Here is a 27,949-nt window from a genome sequence, read left to right on the forward strand (position 1 = left end):
AGTGACATGTGTGCACGCAAGTGCAGGTAGTGACAGCGATCACAGCAAAGCATTTTGCAAACTATATGTAAAACGTTGGCTTCACTTATCTGTGTGTAAGCAGCATGGCAGGTCGCAGGGACTGTCGTGTGAAATCCTCGAAACAGACGGTGGTATTTTCGATACGCCGATCGACGATGGAGAAAGGACACTAGACGTGTGTTTTCCGCGTGTTCTCATTTTAGCAGAGCGCGAGTGACACACGTTAAACGTCATACGAGCATACACGAGCGCGTGTTGCACTGGACTAGTAACCGGCAACAGCGCGGAGCTGCTTGCAGTTGGACTCAACAATTAACATTTGAAACACAACCGACGCGCGCGCTGTGGAGGCGTGTCATTGACCTTAGAATGTTTTCCGTCTCACAACTACGCAAGAGACATTGCTAAAGCTATCACAGTGAAACTTAATTATGAACTTTATTTATTCTGTAAAAAGAGAAGTCTTAGCTTCAAATTAATTTCCATTTAATCAGTCACGTCGGATATTTTGCGATAGATAGTTAAATAAAGACAAGGCATTACTGAGCACTGAAACGTTAACTGGAAGGGAAGGTTATCAATCCTGTCCAGAATCCTATAAAACCTTTACCTGTAAGTCTACATTATAGCACGAACCTAACACAGGTTTCTTTCTGTTTATTTGCATGTAAACGACATGACGCTTGATACGAGACACTAGAGAGGCAACACGAGCGAACACAAAAAAGACGCTACCCAGGGTCGTGACCTCTCGGACGACGCCGCTCACCGAACGAGAATAGACGTTGCAGACTCCAGTTAAGTGAGCGTGTGACAAATAAAAGTGTACAGTGTAGTGTCAAGTGAAACGTCCTGATTAACAACGACATTCTAAAAGAATCTAATGAAACGGATAAAAAACATTACGAGACCAAACAGGTCACAGACAATTTTAGAGGACTGTTTAAGTGATTATTTCAATGTATCTGTGTATGTTTGTCTACTGACATGTTTTGTTTTCTATATAGAGTATTATTCATTTATCTTTGTGTGTGTTAGACTTAAGATTGTTTTTTGTCATATTTTGTTTCACAGTAACAGCAATTAAGATAACAGTGCAAGGACACCTTAGAATGAACTGAGAGAAGTGCCAAAGTGCACAAAAGACACTGAAAGACTTTATTTGTTTTCATAACTGTACTGGAAGCATAAAATAACTAGATGACAAACTCATTCCAGTTTTATGTTAGAACGAAAGTAAACAGATGATAAAACACAGTAATGTCTTGAAACTACATGTGAGTCCTGATGATCCTTCCGGAATCATCATGCCTCACATGGGAGGCATTGTGACATTACAGCCTTTATCACTGCGATTTTTAACATGTAAAAGTTTATTTTCTGTATTCGCGTCAGTATGTGCGAACTTTTAACATATACCAATGAATGCTGTAACCAGATATCTTTGCCGCGCTCCTGAAAAGCGCAGAACATCACGATAGCTATAAACTGTTATACGCTGCTATCGATCAGTAAAAAAAAAACGATGCACCTATGTTTCAAAAATAACAATTGCCAATTTCTACTTCTGCAGGGAGCCGCGCCGCTCTCTAATTGTTCTTCTGTGAATGTGTTGCGAGTCGGACGCAAAAGTATTGTGCTCCATACTGATATAATCATTTTATTGTAAATTTAAGAGTTTAAGTGATTAAAAATATATGTAGCCACAAACAAGCGAGAATGTGTATCACGAAAATTCGCTCCACCGCCACAATGGGTGGCCATGTTAATGTAAGTTTCCGTTTCATAATATAATACTTAAAGCCTTGAAGTTTATTTAATTTCAAAGAAAATCTCTCAACCTTATTTTCATTAATTATACTTGTGATAATCTTTTCTGTTTAAAAGATTTATGCAGCTTATGATCCAGCGTGTGTTCTGTCGGAACAGGAGGCTGTCGTGACGACATCGTTATAGTATTTATTCCAAGTTCTTTCAGTTCCGTTTATATGTTCGTACAAATCCAATTAGTTGGTCCCTTAGGTTTCTTTCATGTAACTTCTGTCTGTTTTCTCCGCGCAATCTTTCTCCGGAAAAAAAATTTCTGTTCATTTTTTAGTAATTTTCGATATCGCGAATGAGAAAAGACAGCCGCCTCCTGCTCCGAACGGAACACCACGACTTTTCTATCGTCGGAGAGTACCACACGAATTTTCCGCTAAAAGGTAATAGAATTTCTTAAAGCTGGATCAATTACACATGTTGTTGCTGTTCTCCGACAAATCTGGTGTGATTAATAGTAATTTATTCTGTCACGACAAAAAGAACCAATTTTATTTGTACCAAAGCAACAAAGCTTTCAATTAAATTATTAAAAAAAATCATACCAGAACATATAACGGGAATGTGTGGTCATAATTCCCATTATATGTTCTCCAACTGATGTTTTGCATTTGAAAATGATGACATAGTTCGCTGAAACCTTTAATGTAACCCTTTCTTTTTAAAGAAAATATTTTATGTACTGTGGCTATGGCTTCACTATTGTAGTGGCAAATTTTAGACATAGTGAAACAGACAAATGCTGAAAATTAAGTGGCCAGATGAGGTGAGAAATGAGGAAGTTTACCACAGAATCAGAGGGCAAATGAATATGCGGGAAACTCTGACAAAAAGCAGGAACAGGAAGCTAGGGCATCTTAAAACACAAGAGAGTAACTTCCATGGTCCTAGAGGTAACCATAAAGGGTACAAACTGTAGAAGAAAATAGAAATCGGAATACATCCAGTAAATAATTGTGGACATAGGTTGCATGTGCTACTTTGTAATTAATAGGTTACAAGGCACAGACACAGGAAATTGTTATACTAAGTAAGAGCTCACTTATAAATCCTTAAAATAAATTAAGGAATACCTTAATTAATACGCAAAATTTTGTCTATAGGAAATATGAAACACAGAGTGGTAAAATAATAAAAATTTACTATCGTAACCCAAAAATTATAATCCTTATTTCAAAACTGTAATTTTATTGGAGTCATTTTTAAATTATTGTGAAATTTTCTGTACCAATTTACAACTGATTTCCTACTGACTAACTACATAACATCGATTTACTTGCTCGGAAAAGCTATGTGCTATTGCACAAAAATGCCTCATTAACATCAGATAAAGGTTAGTGCTTACTTCTTCTTTTATATTGAACAACTTTTATAAAATCAGTCTCTGCTCAACACAGGTTGAAGAGCACTGAACTGTCTGAAATCTTCTCAATTGTCAGAACTTTTACGTTTGTAATGTGAAGCTTTCTCTGCAGGGTCCAAATAAATTTGTAGTTGTGTGAAGAAAGAGAAGTTATCGTAACTCATTTCAAGTGAGCAGAATGGTTCTCGACCTCTTCTTATACTTGATAATAATACAAGCAATTATTGCATCTGTTATGTACTTGGGAGGAGTTTTCAATGGACATTTGATATTTATTTCTGTCAACCCTCATTTGTTGTGTTTCCTTTACATTTAGGAAACCAAATGCATAGAGATACATCGCAATCATACATTACTAGTTTTACTTACCTGTTCAGTTTTCATAATAAAATATGAGATCGAAATGACTCTCTCTCTCTCTCTCTCTCTCTCTCTCTCTCTCTCTCTCTCGCTATTGTAGGCAGTATTTTCCCTTTTCTCTCTCAGAAATAGTTCAGAGGTTCCTAATCAATTATATCTGTACATCCACTGATTTCTATCAAGAAATAGCACCCATAGGAATTATGTTCCCTACTGAAGACAAATTTAGAATGCTTAAGTCTTGTTTGTAATAAATTACTGATATGAATCCTTCAGCAACTGTAAAACTGAAAGTTATACACTGTAAGTAAAACACTTTCTGTCGCTTTCTGTTCTCTTCTTTGCTGTTTTATCCTTCTAGTTCGTTCTTTTCGTCTCCATCATTATTACTGTATGCCCTACAAACGTTCATCTATTTCTTACATGGCAAATGAAATGTTACATCCTTTAGTAAACAGGTAGTGAAACAACATCTATTACCCAGGTCAACAATTTTTATTTGTAGTGAGATACGTCACTTTTGTGTGGTTCCTCCTTTGTTGGCTCACTACTTTCCACTATTTCCATATTTATCTTTTTCTAAAAGAATTGTTATCGTACTTTGTTTGCACTAGGTGGGAAATTAGTCCCATTCTCCAAAGTTGCAAGGGGATACATTGCTGTACTACGTGCAACTGAATCACTGATCATAGCTAAAATGGAATCATGTAACTCCTTCACTTCTATAATTGTATGAAATGCTGTCCTCATTGTGAACCTATGCGGTATCAGTAACTGTATCTCAGAGATCTTCACAAGTTGAGTCAATACCATTACTGTCAGAGGAAGAACAACTGGATGAGGAATTGGTGTTGGATCACTTATGCTAGTCATTACTCATGGTAAATACACTCCCTCTACTGACGGAAAGATTGATCTCATTGTCCGTGCCTGGGACGAAATCTAAAGTTGCTTACTCATTCATTGTCATTATGTGGTATGTTAAGTCGACTATATCTTATTTTCTTTAGGAAGTGACTGCAGGGTTGACCGCCAGGTTGACAGGTTTCTGCTAAATACTGCTTTATGAAAAGAGATAGTTTGTAAATGTTATTTACTTTTAATTCCTGTAAATTGTTTCCAACAATGCTCTACATATGAGTGATATAAAACAATTTTTCTCATCTGCAACATTCTTTCAGGAAGAACGACGTATTTTCATTTCTTTAGAAGACAAGCATCTCAGATTAACTTCACGGTGGGATGGAATAATATTTTGAGTAGGTATAATATAGGAAGGAGTGCAGAAGTTACGCTGCCGGAGTACCACATTTTTAAAATATGACTGGTGCGATTCTTAATATATTTGCTACATGGAGGCCATACATCACAATAGTACCATCTTACATTAGAATAGTCCCCCCCCCTTCCCCATGAAGTTCCTTTTTATTGTGCTCCAATACAATACATTGTTATTTAAATCACAGGCAAGTTGCTAGGGTCTTACAGTATCGCTCAATACTATTTCGTAGAGATAATAAATTCGGAATAAAAATTCCTTAGGAGATAATTTAAATGAGACAACTTACGTCCATAATGAGTACTTTTTTCGTACACATATACAATTATAACCTTTACATGAATAATAAAACACTACTGACCAAATTACATAATCTCGAAAGTATTTCGTTAAAACCAAACAGAAGAAAAACAGTAATGAAGTCTTGAACCATGATGTTCTTTGCTTAATAGTTGGTTGCGTAGCCCATTTGGTGTGTTGCTAGAGCACACCTGGGTGGCACAGAATCTACGAACTGAACGAAGCGCGCTTAATGACACTTCTTCCATTGCTAACTCAGTTCTTTTTAGAAAACCTCCTTGTTAGTGCAAATTTGTTGACGAACACGCTTACCAGCGCGTCCCAAAGATGTTTGGTGGCGGTAAGTTCCTATGGGACCCAACTGCTGAGATCATGGGTCCCTAGGCTTACACATTATATAGTCTAAGCTAAGTGTAACACACACACCCACGCCCAAAGACGTTCTGTGGGGTTTAACTCTGCACTTGGCTATTCGAATACCTTTACACTTTTCTGTTTCAGAACTGTCTCCACAACGCCAGCAGCGTGCTTCGGATCATTGTCTTGCAGGAATTGTCAATTACGAGGCATATTTCGTCTTCTTTAAGGTATCATATGGTATGTTAATATTTCACCATGATTCGATCTATCCGTTGCCCCGGGAATTCTGACGAGAGCTCCTACACCACTCGATGAGAAACAGTTCCACACCATGGTACTGTCTTCTCCGCAGTTCATAGTCGGTACTTTGTACCTTCTGTCACTCCTCTTGTTTTTCGGCCGTTTCACGTACTGTGCACCGACTGGGGAGAAGAAATTAAATCTGCATTAATCACTCCATCGAGTTCTTGACCAGTACTTCTTAGCACACAGTAGTCTATCCTTCCGATTTTTCGCACTTATCATAGTTTTTCGTGAAGGTCGCCTGCCATTTAGATCTATAGCTCTTAAACGATGTTTAACTGTAGAAACGTGGACCTTCACCCGTGTTTTATCTCTATATCATCTATTATTTGGGGGGGGGGGGGGGATCAGGTATTAGTTGCATTCGATTGATCATGTACTCTTACCGGGTGATTTTTCGGAACCGAACACGTAGTGCATTTTCGTCCATCGCCTCCCTATTTTTCTGAAGCCGAGCCCAGACACTCACTAGCTGTTGTGAGATGCCAAACAACTGCACAATTAAGGACTGAGTTTGGTCTTTATTCAGTGCCGTTAAGACATCTTTTCTGACATCTACTGAGTATTCTTTGGTTTTAGGCATTTGCGTTAAGTAAATGAAAATATTAGAATTAGATTTGCTGTATTTCGTTAAGTTTGTTGTAGTACTCCCATTCTAAAAAGTACTTATGAACCCCTTGGAAACTCTGTTTACGGCTAAAGTCCATGCGTACCTACACTCAGCAATCAATACATGTAACCGCGGCGAGTCGAACAGTCTTTGTGTGAACAACCTGTCTCCTTTGATTCCGCAAGTAGATAAACACGCCTACCAACCTATTGGTTCAGCTACAATATGCTGTTGAGTTATGCTGCTTCAAGTAGTTCCGACACTTTACGTCAAAACCTGGCAGACATTATAAAATTAAAAATAGTGTTTACCACACGTCCGTTATTGTAAAATGTGTTACAATACCTGGGTACAGATTTAGAAACAAGTGGGTCTTAATAATGAGACAAGCATAAACTGGTATTACTGTCAGCAGCATCATAAAGAGTTTAGCAGATTTTTGGTATTTTGCGCTAGTGTATCTCCACCTTTCACATTTAATACTCTAACTTAAATTTAGCAGATATTATACTTTAGTCTCAGTCTTCTAACGAAGTTTGTCTACGCCTTATTCAACCTTACAATGTCATTGGTTTACTCCTCGTCAACAAATTCTGCGAAATTACTGTTCTTGACTCTACCTTCCATTATTATGCGCAGTCTGTAAAATGGTTGTCCGGTACGTCTTCCAGTCCTGAAACCAAACTGAATTTTTGTGGAGTGTGTCCTTTTTCTTACGTTTTTCTCTACATAATTCTGTGATTTCTCAGACTAGTCTGCTGATAACTCTTGTATATATTCCCACAGTTTTTCTTTGTCAATGTGCCGATAAGGATTCTTTGAAAATCTTTATTTATGTAATCAGCATAAACATTAAGGTCGTCAATTGGAGGAACGGCACAGTTTGCTGAGAAGAGTAGATCAGCTTTAAATGTGAGTCAGTGCTGTGTTTGTAATCACGTTGCCGTAAGCACACGGCTTTAACGCGTAAAACCAGTGAAAAAGAGTGTCCTGGAAAGTTGTCGACGAGATGAGATTCGGGACCCGCAAAAGTAGAGTCCGTCGAAGAGACTACAGGTGAAGTTGTCTGTTGGAGCAGCTGGCTTCTTTCTGGATGCAGAGGACGGATTTTGCGAGTAATCCCGAGGGTGGGTCCGCCAGTGAATAATACAGCAGGAGAGGTCCGACCCAGCAGGGGCCAGCTTACTCCCACGCGAGCTGGAACAAGTGGGTAAGCTGCCAGAATGCGCGCAGCTGCGGAAAGACCTGCAACGAGCAGAAAGAGGCGGCGGCGGCGACGGCGACGGCGCGCGCTCCACCGCCCCACGTCGCTGTGACGCAGAGGGGCAGCTCCCGCGCACCACCGAGTCAGCCGAACAAGGGAACCGTCCAGTCCGACATGTACAAATCTCACCTGAATTTTTTTTTTGTGCGTGAAGCATACACCGAAAGAAACACTATGTCAAAGTTTTAACTGTTAAGATACGCTGCAAATATTTAAAAAAAAAACGTTTAAAATGGCGAAATTACTAGCTTGCCAGGCGGCTGGGGATATGTACATACCTACTGTATATGTAACAGAAAGCGCACGCGTAGCACAGTAGGTGCACAGCCTTGGTTGATGGCGCATTGGTAAATAGGTAAACAGCACAACGTAATCGTAATCTTGTAAAGTGAATTCCATTTCCCTGACACATTTTTCACAATTACAATTTGCTCGAATCTGCAACTCATTTCACGTCCATAAAAATTAGCAGTTCCCTTTGTGATGTCGCTAAGTGTTAACAGTGGGACCAGAACTGAATAAACTTTTCTTATGTTTTCTTCGTATATGCCTGGCAATGGCGCCTGTCTTCTTACAGGTTACAGTTCACAGTCATGTGGAATCTCATTTTTTATACTTTGTAGAAATGAAATATGAAGACTGTGGTATATAATCGAAATCATCGCCTTCTCCTGGAGACTTATAAATGTTAAAAGTTTAAACATAGCTGCTGTTCAACAACGGTGAATGTAAATGATTGGCCGCCAGGGGCGGCCGTGCGGTTCTAGGCGCTACAGTCTGGAACCGCGCGACCGTTACGGTCGTAGGTTCGAAACCTGCCTAGGGCATGGATGAGTGTGATGTCCTTAGATTAGTTAGGTTTAGGTAGTTCTACGTTCTAGGGTACTGATGACCTCAAAAGTCCCATAGCGCTCAGAGCCATTTGAACAATTTTTGTAAATGAATGACTGAGGAAATCATCAACCATGTTACACATCTAACGCTTGACCATTGTGTATTCTACTGGGGACCTAGAAACGACCGAGATGCTTCGTTCCACTGTAGCCCTCAGTGGCTCATAGACCCACAACAGGCCACAGCAGTCCACCCACCCCACCGCCGCCCCACACCAAGCCGAAGGTTATTGTGCAGAGCGGCCCCCCGTGGAACTTCCCCACCCCTTCGGATCCCCGCTGCCCCTCCCGACCCACCCCCCCTCCGGGAACGTCTCATACCAGACGAGTGTAACCTCAAAACTTTGCGTGGTAGAGCAATTATGGTGTATGTGTACGTGGAGACAGTGTTTGCACAGTAATCACAGACATGGTTTAACTGAGGCGGAATAAGGGGAATCAGCCGACGCAGATGGAAAACCACCTTAAAAACCATCCACAGGCTGGCCGGCACACCGGACCTCGACACTAATCCGCCGGGCGGATTCGTGCCGGTGACCGCACGCCTTCCCGTTCGACCCTGCCTCTTGACCATGGTTTCAGCAACTGTAAAATATTTTCCTTCAGAAGTATTAGGACCTATTGAGGAAACCATTTTTTGTACAACTTACTTAAAAAGAGTTGTCAAGATGCAAAGGAGGTACAGAACCACAGGATAAAAATGTTATAAAGAAAAATAACTTACACATAAAATCACGTAGTGACGACGACTAACTTTAGAGCAAAATGGCTCATGTCAAATACCACAGTATTTGTGGATTTCGGGAAACCAAATAAAATCCTTTATAAAGCATTTTCATCGATGCTGGGCTAAGCATAAACGTCTTCACACTAAAATATACGTGGAATTAATAAGCAGTGAAACGGCACATGTGTGGCTGGTGTCACGTGGCGACTAAGTTGTCGTAGTGTGGGAAATAGAAAACATCCGTAGGTGGCGTACCTGCTCGAAAAACATACGCATACAGACAATAGATAAACTCTAAACTATCAAACACCACGTTACACAGAAAAGGGACTGATAAAATTTTTGGATAATACAACGGGGAAGATGGATAGTTGGGAGAAGGAGGGGAAAGTTTAAGAAGGAATTACGACAATAAAAGGAAGGATAAGTAGAAAGATATAGAACATTTTACAAGAAATATAGAAATTTGGTGAAGATGAGTAACAAGTGGAGGCCACTAACGAAACTTTAGCTACAATAACCGGTCTGAAGTACCAGCTTAAAACCTTCAAGGAACTGTCGACACCCAAGTAGCAGCTGATCATTTAAAATGTTACCATCCCTACCATCCCATCCCTTCACATGAGTGTAATTTCCGCCCTTTAGCCACTTTATACAAAACTACAATTTCTCCCAAATCTTTATGGGAATAATTAGTCATGAGTAAATGTTAAGCAAATGTGGAGTGGTGCACTTTACCAACCTTCTTTCCTAGTAAATGTTCTTTGTAACTAACTTTAACCGCCCTACCAGTTGACCTATATAGTAACATGGACAATAATTACAAATCATTTTATGAACAACTGAATTAGAAATAGAGGCACTGACACTGGTAATTGTATGCACTAGATTTTTCTTGAAGCTGTGTCAGCGGAGAAGAATACATTACATTTGTATTTACTTGCTAATAAGATTTATATCCTATATGATTCATTTCCTAGGAATAGAAATTCGGTTACTCTTTTCCGTTTTGTTGGCGCTGGTGTATTTCACTGTAACGTCGACCGATTTTTACAAGTTTTCTTGCTGATGTTTTAATATTTTCCGCAAGCCTACCCATTAGGATAATACTGAGGTTGCATTTTTTTCATTGCGTCATTGACTGTTCCTTGTCATCTCCCCTTTACGCGATTAATTTACTGAATCAAATTGCTGTTATAAAATAAATTTCCATTAACAACTGATGTGATCAAAAATTAGCTAAGTGCATCGTCTACAAGAAAACCTCTAAAAATGTCATCTAACCGACACTCCACACTTTCTTGACGACTACAGGGGACAAACAAGGAAGTATTGGGATTTTCTCATTTTCAGAGACCTGAAGGGCGATCTGTTTAATTGTTAAAAACTATTCGAAAGCCGAGATCGTATAAAATATTTTTTATTTGAGACCTGAAGATTACAGCATAGCCTTTTGAAACCAGTTGTCTCAGGTTTAAGTAAAAAAAAAAAAAAAAAACGCGATCTTGGCTGTTAAACGGTTTTCAAAAAGGAAGTGTTTCATTGTTGGTAATATCTGTGCTACTGGAAATGTTATAACATATTTCATGTCAACTAATTGATGTCCCGACTGCTGGAAGACATCAGTAGTGTGAAATCATACACTGTCTTCATTTTCTTTCCTCAACAAGTCACCTGTGTACTTGTGTAAGAGTTACGTCAGCGACAGTTTAGTTCTCGATATGAACTGCAAGTTATTAAAAAACCACATGGTATAGATTACTTTCGGTATGGCATGCACATTGGATTTCGCGTTATGCGGTGCTGCGTCGTCTTGTCACGGCTTCGTCTGCTTATTCACCGAGTCCCGCTGTAGGCGGGGAGGGCTGTACAAACCGTTGTTGTAAGTAGCTCTTCGTGCTGCAAATAGGAGTAACTTTAACATTAAAAAGAAATACTTGCAGTGCGATTTAGTAGCTAAAATTCTGACATACGTCTCTTTCGGTGTATTCTTCCTATGTAAAAAAATTCAAGGTGCGTTTCGATATGTCGGATTTGGCCATTACCTAGTAAGCCATGTTTCCCCACCTTATTTCTACTATTGTATCTATCCCGGCAAATGTCATAACATTTTGAAAAAAATCTTTTAAGATGTCCCATTATATCAGTAGGAAAACGGCGGAGGAGTATGTCGCCAGTAACCTCGTTGACACTTCCGTATCTTATTTGATTACATCGATTGTGGATAACGAACTGCCACTGCGATGTAAACTAGTGGTTTACTTATTAAAAGGGCATTATACGCAAGCAGTCACTTTCTAAATTTAAGCGCTGATAACCACGCAGTTGAGTGCCCCAAAAGCCAAGGATCATCATCTAAATTTAATACGATTTATTGTAGCTCTAAATTGTTTTCGACCTATTGCAGACACATTGCAAGATGGAGGTGTTACATGAACATTACGCTCTGAACCGTATGCAGGTTGTCGAAAGGGTCTTACTGCTGGCGGAAATAAGGGAATCTAATGAACGAATAGTTAACGAAATATTTACGAGACGATAACATGGTTGTGCTTCAGGGTATTTACACTGCGCTGCTTCTTGGTATCCATGACAATTTGTTGTGACTTGGCAAGACAGCCAAGCCGCTATGATTGGTAGCCGAAAGGCACGCGTTTAAGCTCACGCAGGCTGGCGTGAGGTCTGGAACAGTTATAGGAGTTGAGTCTAGTAAAAAAGGTACGTAGCTTCTGGAATACTTAACTTTAATCCATAATTGGTGAACATCGGTCTGACGGTACATGCATCACAAGATGAATAGCAAATGATAATGGCGCCTTGCTAGGTCGTAGCAAATGACGTAGCTGAATGCTATGCTAACTATCGTCTCGGCAAATGAGAGCGTAATTTGTCAGTGAACCTTCGCTAGCAAAGTCGGCTGTACAACTGGGGAGAGTGCTAGGACATCTCTCTAGACCTGCCGTGTGGCGGCGCTCGGTCTGCAATCACTGATAGTCGCGACACGCGGGTCCGACGTGTACTAGCGGACCGCGGCCGATTTAAAGACTACCACCTAGCAAGTGTGATGTCTGGCGGTGACACCACACAATTCATTCTGATAATGTACATTTTGCAGTCAAACACACACACACACACACACACAAGTTAACGTTGCTAGGCGTAGCTGTTTCTGATGCAGGAAGTTAAGATGAAAACTGGAAAGGGAATTAAAGTTCACGGATAAGAGACAAAACCGTAAGTTATGTCTGATGCTGGGGTCACAATGGTTAGTGATTACCATAGACACTGGTTCCAAGGTAGATGCCGTGTTTCTTGACTCCCGCAAGGCTTTTGATACAGTTCCCCACAGTCGTTTAATGAACAAAGTAAAAGCATAAGGACTATCAGACCAATTGTGTAATTGGATTGAAGAGTTCCTAGATAACAGAACGCAGCATGTCATTCTCAATGGAGAGAAGTCTTCCGAATTAAGAGTGATTTGAGGTGTGCCGGAAGGGAGTTGCTATGCTCAATATATATAAATTACCTTGTGGATAACATGTGAAGTTCACTGAGGCTTTTTGCGGATGATGCTGTAGTATATCGAGAGGTTGTAACAATGGAAAATTGTACTGTAATGCAGGAGGATATGCAACGAATTGACGCATGGTGCAGGAAATTGCAACTGAATCTCAAATTAGACAAGTGTAATGTGCTGCGAATATATAGAAAGAAAGATCCTTTATCATTTAGCTACAATATAGCAGGTCAGCAACTGGAAGCAGTTAATTCCATAAATTATCTGGGAGTAGGCATTAGGAGTGATTTAAAATGGAATGACCATATAAAATTAAACGTCGGTGAAGCAGATGCCAGACTGAGATTCATTGGAAGAATCCAAAGGAAATGCAGTCCGAAAACAAAGGAAGTAGGTTACAGTACACTTGTTCTCCCACTGCTTGAATACTGCTCATCGGTGTGGGATCCGTACCAGAGAGGGTTGATAGAAGATATAGAGACGATCCAATGGAGAGCGGCGCGCTTGGTTACAGGATCATTTAGTAATCGCGAAAGCATTACGGAGACGACAGATAAACTCCAGTGGAAGACTCTGCAGGAGAGACGCTCAGTAGCTCGGTACGGGCTTTTGTTGAAGTTTCGAGAACATACCTTCACTGAGTAGTCAAATGTTCAAATCTGTGTGAAATCTTATGGGACTTAACTGTTAAGGTCATCAGTCCCTAAGCTACACACTACTTAACGTAAATTATCCTAAGGACAAACACACACAACCATGCTCGAGGGAGGACTCGAACCTCCGCTGGGACCAGCCGCACAGTCCATGAATGCAGCGCTTTAAACCACTCGGCTAATCCCGCGCGGCTCTGAGGAGTCGAGCAGTATATTGCTCCCTCCTACGTATATCTCGCGAAGAGACCATGAGGATAAAATCAGAAAGATTAGAGCCCACACAGAGGTATACCGAACAGTACGAAACTGGGATAGAAGGGAGAACCGATAGAGGTACTCAAGGTACCCTCCGCCACACACCGTCAGGTGGCTTGCGGAGTAAGGATGTAGATGTAGATGTATATGCCTGCAAGGGATTAATTTTTAGTGAGTATTTCTAATTAATCAATTTTTGCCATTGTTCAAATGGTTCAAATGGCTCTGAGTACTATGGGACTTATCTTCTGAGGTCATCAGTCCCCTAGAACTTAGAACTACTTAAACCTATCTAACCTAAGGACATCACACACATCCATGCCCGAGGCAGGATTCGAACCTGCGACCGTAGCGGTCACGCGGTTCGAGACTGACGCGCCATTGTAGATATTTTATGATTCTAAGAGGTAACAAACATACCAAGGTACCTGAAAGTGTCCCATGGTCGAAAGTGTACAAGTGTACGAAAAAAATAAACAGTTGGAGACATCATGGGTCTTCCAAAAATTCATCTTTAAAGTTTGCCAATGTTTTAATTCTGTCTGCGTTGGCAAAGGACTTCAAAAAACAGCTCAATGGAACGCATAGTGTGTTGAAGAGAGATTATACACGATACAGTCATATCAATGTGCCCATTTGTAAAAAGCTTGAATGGCCACTTTTTGCAGCGCGGTCTTGCAGGAAGAGAGTGAGTGAGGTTCGGGAAGGAACTAACAGGAATGCGGAGCCATACCGAATCCAGAACCATCGCCAGGCGCGATAGCTTTCTTGGATGGTGAACTATAGTGCAAAAATCCAGATCAAGGCGGGCGCCCAGGTTCGCGATTGTGGGGGAGCACGGTAAACACATGTCGGCGCTGTTCGAAACATGCACTTTCGCTTCGAACTGAGTAACACACTGAATTTTCCTGCTGGCAGATGTGATCGTGCCGACGACGATCGGCAGGGATAGATGCACACTTGTGCTGATCCATTGTTCCGTCCAGAATGATGAAATCACTCAGGGAATTCCAAGAAAACATTCATCAGAACGTAAAGCCCCCTCCTCCGGCCTGGACTCTTCCAAAGATTATTGCAGCCCCGTACCCGCCAACGGTCATCTGTCCAATTGGAACAGAAAACTTGATCCATCTGAAAGTGCCACACGTCGCCATGTAGTGGACGTGCAGTGGCGGTTCTGATATGCAACTTGCAGCCTTCATCGCCAGTGAACAACAGACAAGTCGTGTGCACGAAACAGGCATCTGATGCAGAGACTCAAATGCAGCAACGTACGCTGAACGGACGTCGAGGGGACACTGTTAGTAATGTCTTGGTTCGTGTGGGTAGTCACTTTCTCAACAGTTGCACGTCTATTTGCCCCTACACGTCTCCACAACCGTCGTTTACTCGTGTCATCTATAGCCCTTGGTACACCACAGTGGCCTCAGCACCGATTTTGGATAGCGCCATTTTGCCATGTACGTTACATTTTAATGGTGGGAGCAGGTGAACAGTTTAAAAACTCAGCCATCTCGGAATTGCTTCCACCGTTGGCTCGAGAGCCAATGACCATGATCTTTTGGAAGTAAGATACATCTCTTCGTTTCCACATTACGACAGCGACTGCACTGTTTCTCTATGTCCACACAACATGCTTTATATGCCCTACGCTGCTAGTGCTGCCACCTACTATCTGTCACGTTGACACCAAACATGTGTTGTGGTCACATTAATGTCACCAGACCATCTAATATGACTATCAGTCATAATAAAACTAGGCAAATATGATGTAATCGAATTAAATAAGGTGATGTTGAATAAATTTGATTAGGAAATGGGACATTTAAGGAAGTTAAGTTTTGCTATTTATGCGGTAAAAAGAAGCGATAGTATAGAAGTAGAATATAAAACGTAGAATACAGAATAAAAATACCAAAAAAAAGTTTTCGCGAAAGAAAGAAATAAAATGTTACATCGAATATGAACTTAAATGATAGGAAGATTTTTTTGAACGAATTTGTTTGGAGTGTAACCTTATATACAAATGTGGACGGTAAATGGTATAGACAACAGGAGAACCGAATCTTCTGAAGTGTGATGCAGAACAATAATGCTGAGAATTATGGGGGTAGGCTTGTATCTAATGAAGAGCTGATGAAACGAATTGGGGGAAGAAAAATACGGATTAACGTGACCGAAAGAAGTGATAAGTTGCCTGGACGATTTCTGAGGGCCGCACGGGATTATCCGAGCGGTCTGAGGCGCTGCAGTCATCGACTGTGCTGCTGATCCCGGCGGAGGTTCGAGTCCTCCCTCGGGCATGGGTGTGCGTGTTTGTCCTTAGGATAATTTAGGTTAAGTAGTGTGTAAGCTTAGGGACTCATGACCTTAGCAGTTAAGTCCCATAAGATTTCACACACATATGAACATATATGATTTCTGAGGTATGAAGAAATATTGATTTAACATTGAAATGTGTAGGTAAAAATTGTTGAGAGAGGCCAAGGCTTGCACACAACATTCAGATTTAGGTGGATGTATTATGCATTAGTAATTCATGTAATAAAAGGCTTTCAGAACTCTCATGCAATATGTAAATTCACATAAATTGGTATTAGAGGTCACCCTTATCCCGAATCATTGATTTCAATTGGAGAAACAAATAGATATTAAAGGAATAGGTGACCATCAGTTTCTGTAGTGGCCTGAAACGGAACTACATGCTGCATGGAAATAACGGAATGGTTTTCAAGGTGCACTGGACGACACAGGGAAAAGGCAGAAGCCAGCAACAGTCACGAACCCTGCTGAGTTCTTCTCGGAAGGTTAGAGAGGATAAGTCTGTCATTGCCACGGACAGGCCTGCACACACCTTTGTGAGACCAAGGGCACTGTCATGCAGAGTGACAAGATTCAGTACACGGTGCAACGACCACTTGCATAAATGTTTTTGAGTTGGAGTGAGGAAGAAATTTCAGCGAAAAGCGCTATTGTCAGCCAAACGCACAAAGCCAACTTTTAGGATGAATGCTGGAGACCGATGTCTTGCAGGTAGAATGAGGACCCCAATCTAGGCCTTTGAAAAGTGTCAGACACTGTTGAACGCTAGCTCTTGAAAAAACTTTGTTGAAGGAGATAAGAACTTCGGAATTTACTTCATTTACGCTTTTTCCAGAGAAAAGCTGTCTCATTCGTTGAGGAGAGAGACAGAAATAGCGCAATAGAAACAAATAGCGGAATAGCAGAAAGGAGGTCGTTGGTTAACCACGTAAAATCCAGAGAAGGGGACCTGAGTTGTCTAAGGAGCAATCTGACAAGTCGGAACTCAGAAATTCCGAGTCCAGCCAATTGAGTTAAAAATGTAACGAAAAACGCAGCGAAGCGAAGTTTCCTTTTGAGACGCTCTCGCACAGAGACTTGTCTTCTCGCACCTTCTCTCGTCTCATCACGTGCTCCAAGATCCGCTCCCGGTAGCTGAGTGGTCAGTGCGACAGAATGTCAATCCTAAGGGCCCGAATTCGATTCCCAGCAGGGTCGGAGATTTCCCCCGCTCAGGGACTCGGTGTTGTGTTGTTTTAATCATCATAATCATCTCATCCCCACCGACGTGCAAGTAGCCGAAATGGCGTCAAATCGGAAGACTTGCACCCGGCGAACGGTCTACCCGACGGGAGGCCCTAGTCACACGACATTTACATTTAACAGCTCCAATGAGATTCCCGTCTTGGAGTGCTGCTGTTACCGCTCCATCGTCATAGTCAGCTTCAGCCTCAAGCTGATCTGATCCATTTGGGGGACTCAGACAGTTTCCGGGCCATCTAACAGTTAACTGCAGGAGAGAGTTGCTGGCGTTTCCACTGACTGAGGTCGCAGTACTTCAGTCACCGTTAGCCGCGTGAAACATAGGGAATTTCAAGTCAGTTCATAATTTTACAATCTTAGACGTTCACTCAGAAGATTTACCTTGTGAAGTCATTGACACTTTGCTTCCAAAATCCGCAACAGGTGCGACAGATTACTTCCAATAGTTTTTCGTATTACCTTCAGTACTTCTGTTCTGTGTGAATCAATTTCACAACAATCGTTAAATACGTCTGTGGTTAATGTCAGTTTTCCTCCCGATCTTCGTGTTCGACTCGTCAGATTTGCGTTTTTGCAGATGGCTTTTGTTAAATGCTTATTAAGAACTGCCGCAGGATCTCATTATTCATTATACAAGTATTAACTCTTAGCGTGAGTATTTGAATATCATTTTGCCTTAATTGTTGTCTGATTTTGCTATGGAAGTAAACCATGGTAATTAATTGTTTGTGTATCAGTTACCATATTTGTTGACCCGTCCCAACCAGGCGTAATACGCCTAGCATGGTGTCATGTGTGAATCTAGTGTTGAGACTGACCAAAACAACAGCGGTAGCCGCGTTAGTCAAATGTACAATGTAAATGTTTTAAATAAACTTAAATAAAACAGGTTAGATACATTGCAATACATGAATAATTGATATTGCAGCACAAGTGGACGTATCTAAATCTGGCAAGACAGTGCTGTGACAATCCTGGATTTGCTGCAATAAAAGGCTTAATAGCTGCTGGCATGGAGTCAGAGAGAAATCTCAATGTGATTTGAATGTGAGTGAAACGGTTATGAACACTGGCTAGTGGAGGTCTATGAAAAACACGTTTCCAACCAACAATATCACAGAAACTATTGCTAAAGAAAATTTTGGCGACGTTCAAGGCCAGGGAACGGCGGGACATGTTATGTTTAGGGTATCATGGGGTTGGGAAGATGACCGCAAGGTGGTTGTTGGGTGGGGGGGGGGCATAGTCTTCTGGGAGGTGCTGTCATGGGCGTTGAATTAATTCAAACGCAACGACTTAAATAATTCATGAGTGTCACAAGCAACTCATATTTCGTTGCCGACTTGCAGGAGGGGCTAAGGTCCTGTAGAGCTGATGATAATGAGTTTCCCGTTTGCGGTGACTGGTGACTACCAAGGGACAAGCTCCTCTGGCAATACAACAAAACATCTTACACTACAGCACAGCATTCCCATTGAAATATTTTATTTCATTCTCATACACTAATGCGATTTTTATGTTTTTATTTGCTATGTGCGATCAGTAGCATTGTTGGATAAGCCTTGTAAACTAAATATGAGGTGATAAACCAAATAGTATCTGGAATATTAAATAGCAGTTTTGTTACCTCTGTGCAGTAGACACATTAGCAACTCCAAAAATGGTTCAAATGGCTCTGAGCACTATGGGACTTAGCATCTATGGTCATCATAGAAAAAAATTATTAGGAAAAATTCCATACGTTGCGACGTTTCCGAATTAATTAGCTTGGAAGTTAGCCAGTCCGGCCGTTGTGCTTGAAAATTCAAGCGACCCGCCAGATACGAAAGCCACTCCAAAAGAATTGCACAATATTTTTGTAAAAATACAGTTTTCAATCAGCATGTGTGAAAGTTTTACAGTGTGTACATACATCCTTGCCACTTGTTTTCAAACTTAGTTCAACCTGTTCCAGTGAGTGGCGCCGTCACAACATGTCTTCAAGGCGGCTGCTACACTTGACGTTCGTCAAAAGCAACGTGCTGTCATAGAATTCCTGTGCTGTGAAAACAAGACAGTGGGAAACATCCAAAAGAGGTTGAAAAAGGTGTATCGAGATGCTGCTGTCGATCGCAGTACAGTTGGTCGGTGGGCAAGCAGGTTACGTGATGAAAGCGGGCACGGCAACATTGAGGATTATTTTCGCAGCGGCAGGCCTCTTACTGCACACATTCCAGACAACGTGCAGAGAGTTAACGAACTGGTGACTGCTGACAGACGCATCACAGTGAACGAATTGTCACGCTACATTGGGATACGGGAAGCAAGTATTTGCAGAATACTGAAACTGTTGGCGGTAAAAAGGTTTGTGCCAGGTAGGTTCCCAGGATGTTGACAGTGGCTCACAAAGAAACAAGAAAAACGCTATGCAGCGCACTTTTTTCACAGTACGGGAATGGTGGAGATGAATTTCTTGGAAGAATTGTGACAGGTGATGAAACATGGCTACATCATTTTTCACCACAGGCGAAGAGGCAATAAATGGAGGGGCACATTGCAAATTGTCCCAAGAAAAAAAAATTCAAAATGACACCCTCTGCTGGAAAAGTTATGGCTATGGTGTTTTTCGATTCTGGAGAACTCTTGCTTGTGAACATCATGCCAAGTGGAACCATCATAAATTCTGATACATATGTGACGACACTGAAGAAACTTCAAGCAGGACTGAGTCGTGTTCGATCCCATCGAGAAAAGTAGGTTGTTTTGCTGTTGCACGACAATGCACGGCCACATGTCAGTCAAAAAACCATGGAATCGATCACAAAACTCGGACGGACAACACTGAAACACGCGCCTTACAGTCCTGACATGCCTCCATGTGATTATCATCTCTTTGGGAAACTGAAAGAGTCTCTTCGTGGAACGAGGTTTGAAGATGCTGACTCCGTTGTGCACGCTGCCAAACAGTGGCTCCAACAGGTTGGTCCAGAGTTTTACCATGCGGGTATACAGGCGCTGGTTCCAAGATGGCACAAGGCAGTAGAGAGGGATGGAAATTATGTGGAGAAGTGAAAATATTGTTCCTAAAGGATGTAGCTACACAATATAAAACTTTTAAATGTGTAGAATAAAAGATGGCTTTAAAAATAAATAGTGCGCATTTCTTTTGGAGTGACCCTCGTACAATTGTTCTCATTCTATGGATTACTGCGCATGACATTGCTCAGCCTGCAGCTCGGGTTCAATCATACTACCGTCCTATGTCTATCTTCGGTATCACTCTCTTGTTAAGTTTTAGGAAACCATACGAAGTACACCTTTAACGACAACGTCTCTGGCAGACTGCTTCAGGATGCGCGTGCGACAGGCTGTCTGGCTAACTTCAATGCTAATTAACTTGGAAACGGTACAACGTGTCGAATTTCCTTTCCCAGACAACAGCTGCTAAGCAGGAGGTACCGTGCAACCTATCCTGCATTCGGTGTCATCCCGCAGCAAAGGTCGGAGACTAGTGGCAACCGGGCTGAGGAACTGCCGCCCCGTATGTGTATTACGGTTAACACCACAAAACAAATGACTGCCTTCGGAGTTTTGCCACGACCGGAAGGCACAGGCTGCTGATGACTGGCATCGCACTGTATTTACAGACGAATCAGGAAACCGTGGTAGCCCCGATGACCGTCGTCGGAAAGTATGGCGGCGGGGACTTGGGGAGAGGTTCCGTTCTTCTAATGCTTTAGTGGGTCACAGCACTCCCAGCGTCATGGTGAGGAAGCCCTTGGGTATGACTTCAGATTATGGCTGGTAGTAATTGAGGGAATTCTAACAGCACAACAAATGATCGAATTTTCTCATTTTGAGGGAGTTGAATGGCAGTCTTTAATTGTTAAAAACCATTCAATAGCCAAGCTCACATAAAACATTTTTCACTTAACGCTCTGCCGTGCGTCGGCACCACAGTGGTGTCGTGCGCGAAATAGCGATCAACGGCCGGCGACACGACAATGGTATCGTGAGCATAGTATCGCACAGTGGCCGGCGACAGCACTTTAGTATCTTTCTCATTCTGTTGGTGTTTTGTTGAGGTAACAATAAGTTACAAACGTCAACAAGTTTTTTTGTTTGTTTTGTTTTTATACGTACTTGTGCCCTCTCATCATGGCAGACGAAAGAGACGATACGATTATTTACGATGAATGCGTTGAGAAAAACTTGGAGGTTGCCACTACATCGCGTGCATCTCATAATGATCCGGTTGACAGACTTTCCGGTCACGTAGGGCAACACCAACTAATCGGCCTACCTATTTCCGAAACCAATAAACGAGTACTAAGAAACTGCCATGTATGTCATTCTGTTGATGGTTTGTTGAGGTAACAATAAGTTACACACGTCAACAAGTTTTTTTGTTTTGTTTTTATACGTACTTGTGCCCTTTCATCATGGCAGACGAAAGAGACGATACGATTATTTACGATGAATGCGTTGAGAAAAACTTGGAGGTTGCCACTACATCGCGTACATCTCATAATGATCCGGTTGACAGACTTTCCGGTTACGTAGGGCAACACCAACTAATCGGCCTATCTATTTCCGAAAGCAATAAACGAGTACTAAGAAACTGCCATGTATGTTACAAAAACAAGAAAAAGAACAATAATCTTCATGTGCAATCTTGGGAGATTGCGTTACATCTTGGAGACTGTTTTGCTGCACATCATTTGAAAGAGAAATATTCAAGTATCAAAAACCATGCAAATAAACAAATATATGAAACAAACAAATTTTGTATTTATTTACGTATGTATATCTTCGAAATTTCATGAATGTAGGGGAACAGGGTTGAGAACTTCTCAGAACCAACGATGAGATTAGTAAAACATAACAAATTTATAATCTCCCGATAATGTCAAGAACGGCCGGCTACAAGCCAAGTAATCCGAATTAGCGCTGCCGGCACCAAGCGAATACATTTGTACGAGACGTGCGGACGGCAAAGTGTTAAGACAACCGTTTTCAACAACTACGCTGTCATCTTCAGGTCTTAAAATCTTTTTGTTGTAAAGCATGTTCATTTTACGCTGACATCTCAAACAAAATCTCGAATGGATAACAACAGCACATTATAAAAGGTTTGTCATCGCTAAAATATTTAGACAGCATACGGAAATACACTCCTGGAAATTGAAATAAGAACACCGTGAATTCATTGTCCCAGGAAGGGGAAACTTTATTGACACATTCCTGGGGTCAGATACATCACATGATCACACTGACAGAACCACAGGCACATAGACACAGGCAACAGAGCACGCACAATATCGGCACTAGTACAGTGTATATCCACCTTTCGCAGCAATGCAGGCTGCTATTCTCCCATGGAGACGATCGTAGAGATGCTGGATGTAGTCCTGTGGAACGGCTTGCCATGCCATTTCCACCTGGCGCCTCCGTTGGACCAGCGTTCGTGCTGGACGTGCAGACCGCGTGAGACGACGCTTCATCCAGTCCCAAACATGCTCAATGGGGGACAGATCCGGAGATCTTGCTGGCCAGGGTAGTTGACTTACACCTTCTAGAGCACGTTGGGTGGCACGGGATACATGCGGACGTGCATTGTCCTGTTGGAACAGCAAGTTCCCTTGCCGGTCTAGGAATGGTAGAACGATGGGTTCGATGACGGTTTGGATGTACCGTGCACTATTCAGTGTCCCCTCGACGATCACCAGTGGTGTACGGCCAGTGTAGGAGATCGCTCCCCACACCATGATGCCGGGTGTTGGCCCTGTGTGCCTCGGTCGTATGCAGTTCTGATTGTGGCGCTCACCTGCACGGCGCCAAACACGCATACGACCATTGGCACCAAGGCAGAAGCGACTCTCATCGCTGAAGACGACACGTCTCCATTCGTCCCTCCATTCACGCCTGTCGCGACACCACTGGAGGCGGGCTGCACGATGTTGAGGCGTGAGCGGAAGACGGCCTAACGGTGTGCGGGACCGTAGCCCAGCTTCATGGAGACGGTTGCGAATGGTCCTCGCCGATACCCCAGGAGCAACAGTGTCCCTAATTTGCTGGGAAGTGGCGGTGCGGTCCCCTACGGCACTGCGTAGGATCCTACGGTCTTGGCGTGCATCCGTGCGTCGCTGCGGTCCGGTCCCAGGTCGACGGGCACGTGCACCTTCCGCCGACCACTGGCGACAACATCGATGTACTGTGGAGACCTCACGCCCCACGTGTTGAGCAATTCGGCGGTACGTCCACCCGGCCTCCCGCATGCCCACTATACGCCCTCGCTCAAAGTCCGTCAACTGCACATACGGTTCACGTCCACGCTGTCGCGGCATGCTACCAGTGTTAAAGACTGCGATGGAGCTCCGTATGCCACGGCAAACTGGCTGACACTGACGGCGGCGGTGCACAAATGCTGCGCAGCTAGCGCCATTCGACGGCAACACCGCGATTCCTGGTGTGTCCGCTGTGCCGTGCGTGTGATCATTGCTTGTACAGCCCTCTCGCAGTGTCCGGAGCAAGTATGGTGGGTCTGACACACCGGTGTCAATGTGTTCTTTTTTCCATTTCCAGGAGTGTAGATGTGCTTTGGTTTACCGTGTTTGTATGACGCAACAATCAACTGTGGACAATATGTATATGGACATAGCATTTCGCACAAGATGCTTTATCTTTTTTAAATATTTTAATGATGACAAACCTTTTATAATGTGCTGTTTTTAACGATTTCATATCTTGTGTTTGATGTCAACATAAAATTAACGTGTTCTACAACAAAAAGATTTTAAGTAACAGCATAGTTTGGTGTCTTAAATTAAAAAAAAAAAAAAAAACATTTTACGCGATCTTGGGTGTTGAATGGTTTTGAGCACAACGATACGTTGTTGAGGTCGTACATGCTCACGTATTACCTCTGTCAAGAAAGTATCGTGGTGCCATTTTTCCTCTGGCCAATAGTCGCCACCCATATGACATGTATCTCTATGAATTTTCTGCGCGATGTTAAGGTACTCGAGTGGCCATCAAGATCAACAGATCCGTCCCCGATAAAACATGTGTGAGACTAGTTCAGACATCAACACCATGCCACTGTCAGTACGCAGTTTATAAAGACCAGCTTACAGACTTGTGGGCCTGCTTGCCTCATGAAACAACGGCCTTAGGAAACTCTTCCCAATGGAATCAGTGGTTCAATCTAGGACAGTGGGGGTGCAACATCATACCGATGCTCATGCTAAGTTCTTCTTAAATATGACTCGATTTTGTAATCGCTGAAATAAAATCACATACCCTCTCAAAATGTTAACATTCATGTCGTTTCTTTCTCCTCTTCTGCGTGCAACACTTTTTTTTGTCGCGCTGTACGTTGTTGCATGTTACAGTGTATCATTGAATATGTGTCTGTAGGTCTTCTAGGTTGGCACAGTGGTAAAGAAATGAGCATACATAATTTCTTAATGTTTCAGTTTTTTAAAATCAGAAACGAAATGAAGATCTGATTTTTGACACCTTTCTCTTATACCGGTTTTCACACCAGATGCGGTAAATCACATAGAAAGTCACTTGAATACGGTCTGATAGCCATGGTAACTGAAGGTCGCCCAACAGAGTCCGGTGCTATGCCGGCTTACTTCAAAGTAACATTACTTTTGTAACTAGAGACTGAATTTATGAATATGCATTCATAGAGATGAAATATTAATGCACGTTCTTCTCTACTGCTCTAGTAGTGCATGAAACTGTGGCGCACGCCCAGTACTGTGGCGAGGCTGCCATCGCCGAGGCGCAGCGGTCGCTCCTGTCGCCCCACGTGTGCCAGTCCCCCCCTCACGCTGGCGCCAGTTCCACACCTGGCGCCAGGCTTCCGGCGCCATAACTCGCTCTGCGCACGCCGCGGCATAATCTGGGCTCCGGACGCGGATTTACTGACGGCACATCCGTCAAATATATCACCAAATTTAGCATAAAAATATTGCCCTCTGTCTGCTCGCTACATAGATTTATTACCGCGGATAACAATCGTCCATCTCGCTGAACGCCCCAAACAGTATACGGGCTCCAGAATGAACGACGTTGCCGCCCAGGCGGTGACACTCCCTAAGTTAGCAATGACTAGTTGGGGTCAAGCGAGTGTTGCAAGTACTGTTTTTATTTAATTTATTGGCATTTCGTGTACATACATATCACCCAGCACCATATTAAAATAGTAGAACCATAAAGTAGGAGTAACTACGGAATGAGAACTCAGATGCAGAGAAGAAAAGTTTTTACCAACGTACATTGCCTCGAGAGTCACGCGAGAATTGAACGGTGAAAGGTTTAGTCGTAGGTACATTGCAGATTTTGAATGTCATTACATCCCGTTCGTATTCCGAAATTTGTGCATGCGTTTCCGAGGTATCTTAAAAATTTACAGTCCGCGTCTGGAACAAACTTCGCTTCAAGCTTGGAAGCGGTAGATGCAAGGGTACTTCGCTAGTTTGTGACAAGTGTCACAGCCCGGATACCGGTAATTGCTTAGTTGCCGGAAGAGAAGATCCCGCCAACGGTATTTGTTTAGATTTGATCTTGGTTGAGCGACTATTTTAATACATTATGCTGTGCTGGCCTTGAAAAGTGGCCTCCTAGAAAGTGCAGGTGATAGTAAAATTAAGATGCACAATTATTTTACACACCTATCACAAGACAAACTGGTTCCATTACAACTAACGTTTTCGCTGGTCTTAGCCAGAAACGTAAATGCGATTTAGTAAAAACACTAACGGATGTTTACTGCATGCTGTATCCACGGGCAAAAACAACACAATGTATCTTCATTTGTTTACTGCATTCTGTAGGTCGTTCGTTATACCAAATGGTTTGCAAGTGGAAGAGATGATGTTCATAGTAGCGAAGAATGACAAATGCTCATAGTTCTTAAGGTATGCATTTTGAGCCATGAGAACTGGACATTTTTGTCTTGTTTTGGTCCCTACCATATATTGAACAATTGTTTTAACATTCTGTATAGCACGTGAACACGAACCCCACAGACATGATTAACAAGGTTGTTCAGGAGTATTTTCTGAGTATTTCGTTGTAAGGGGCCCATAGTGGTTCCTTACGGATTATTTGCATTTCGTGTGATGGACTACCCCCCTATTTATGTTGGTGTAAGTACTGCATGAATGAACAACAGTGTGAAAGTCGAATCTACGCACTGTGTATCGTGTCTGGTCACAAACCACGCCTGGGTGGCCGAGCGGTTCTAGGCGCTTCAGTCCGGTGCCGCGCGGCTGCTACGGTCGCAGGTTCGAATCCTGCCTCGGGAATTGGTGTGTGTGATGTCCTTAGGTTAGTTAGGTTTAGGTAGTTCCAAGTTCTAGATGACTGATGACCTCAGCTGTTAAGTCCCGTAGTGCTCAGAACTATTTGAACCATTTTTTATGGTCACAAATTTGTCCCATTCACTCGGTACTCGCTGTTGACAGGAGCAACGCCCAGTTTACTCTCCGCTCCAAGCTTGCATTCAGTACTGTTCACTTCTGTTCACAGTAGGTTTATTCCGACAGTTTTACTAGTACGTTAACAGTGGTACACAGAACTATAGTTAGGTTTTCTGATGAAGAGGTGCCGGATTGCGCACTTGCCATATGAGCAGAACGACGCTACGCTGAGCTGTTACTGCAGAGGTCGCAAACATGTCACAGTTATTCTGTACCTTTCCGCGGATTGTTGTATTACTCTGTAGTTTGTGTTGTATATTTTGGTTGATCGCATACTACAGGCTTCTTCATTGTATTGAAGGTATTTTCACATAAAGAAAGGTAACTGGGTCGCAATGCGAATAAATCATATTTACGTTATTTGTGATGAACCACCGGCAACCACGTACCCTTTACTCCAAAATGTTTGCAAAATAACCCTTAACAGTCACTACGATGATTAATGTGAATAAAGCGACAACCTTCGGAAATCGCCTCTTTTTGGTACCGACGACTAACCGTTAAAGTATCTGAGTAGGAGCCTTCCCGGTTCGTGTTGACAACACACGAAGACATCCCCAAGTACCGCTGCTAGTTATGTCCAGAGGAAATACGGGTTATCCAGAGCTATGACTCTCTTTCGTTTGGTTTACTGCTGAATCTGTTCGAGCGTTTTGCGAGCATCGTGTTTCCCTGAGACTGAACGCTGTATAAAGTCATTTTAGGTACAAATTGGTTACCTTGATGTTTTATGACGTCGTTTGTGAGCTACACGAAAGTAGCAGCTTCTCGTTAAGTATTGGCTTCCATTAAGAATGGTACGTAGTAAGATATCTATCAAAAAAATTATCTAAATGTGGGATGAATGAATATTGTGCCTTCCAGAAATTTTCTCGTCATGTAACATGTGCTTGAAATAATGAAAATGAATCTGGCTAAATGCCAAAAGAACTAATTGCATGGTCAGTGAAAACTATTTAGCTAAATCTCGATACTGGAGCACATTATGAAATTTTAAAATGAATATAAAGAAGTGTCGAACGCAAAATGACTTTTTTTTTTTTTTTTGAGGTTACCGGTTTCGGGCTGTTTTAGACCATATTCAGACGCTATACTGAAATATGAACATATAGAAAAATTTGAAGATGTAGTAATATAAAAAATACATCTTACATAACAAATAATAGAATAAGAAATTAATCCC

This window comes from Schistocerca cancellata, chromosome 2 (assembly GCF_023864275.1).
Source record: "Schistocerca cancellata isolate TAMUIC-IGC-003103 chromosome 2, iqSchCanc2.1, whole genome shotgun sequence".
Classification (NCBI taxonomy): Eukaryota; Metazoa; Arthropoda; class Insecta; order Orthoptera; family Acrididae; genus Schistocerca; species Schistocerca cancellata.